The sequence below is a fragment of the Magnolia sinica genome, chromosome 3 (genome assembly GCF_029962835.1).
Source record: "Magnolia sinica isolate HGM2019 chromosome 3, MsV1, whole genome shotgun sequence".
Classification (NCBI taxonomy): Eukaryota; Viridiplantae; Streptophyta; class Magnoliopsida; order Magnoliales; family Magnoliaceae; genus Magnolia; species Magnolia sinica.
In genome coordinates this window covers 94443270-94443791 of record NC_080575.1, presented here as the reverse complement: position 1 = coordinate 94443791, position 522 = coordinate 94443270, and positions in this window count along the sequence as shown.

Here is a 522-nt window from a genome sequence, read left to right as displayed (position 1 = left end):
GATGAGTCACCATAGTCAAACCCAATCTACTTTCAGTAGTAGTAGCTTGCGAGCTACAGCCTTGCACGTCCATGCACTTCAGGGAGGCAAATAGGCAAACCCAGGCCGAACAAAGACCAATACTATATATACAGTGCAGCCCAAGCAGTAAAAACTTGGGGGGGGGGGGGGGAGGCCATACACAAGTGCCTCCGGAGAGGTGAAAAATTTTTCATTGTAAATAAGGTGTCAAGAAATTGCATTCACACCATACATGGGGCCAGCCATGAAAAAACAAGTTATGGATGCAATTGCGCATTTCCAATGCATTGAATGGTAGAATGGGTTCCTCGAACGAAATGCTTTAGGTTGCATTTGGCTGCACCAAATTGACCGTTTGGTCATGATATTTGGTGGAACTGAATACACCCTTAGAAATAAATAATAAGATAAAAAGCTATGGTAATCCATATGCTTATCTAAATCAACTTTGCAGGGTCCATGCAGAAAGATCATTCAATAGGTATAACAGCTAACAGATAC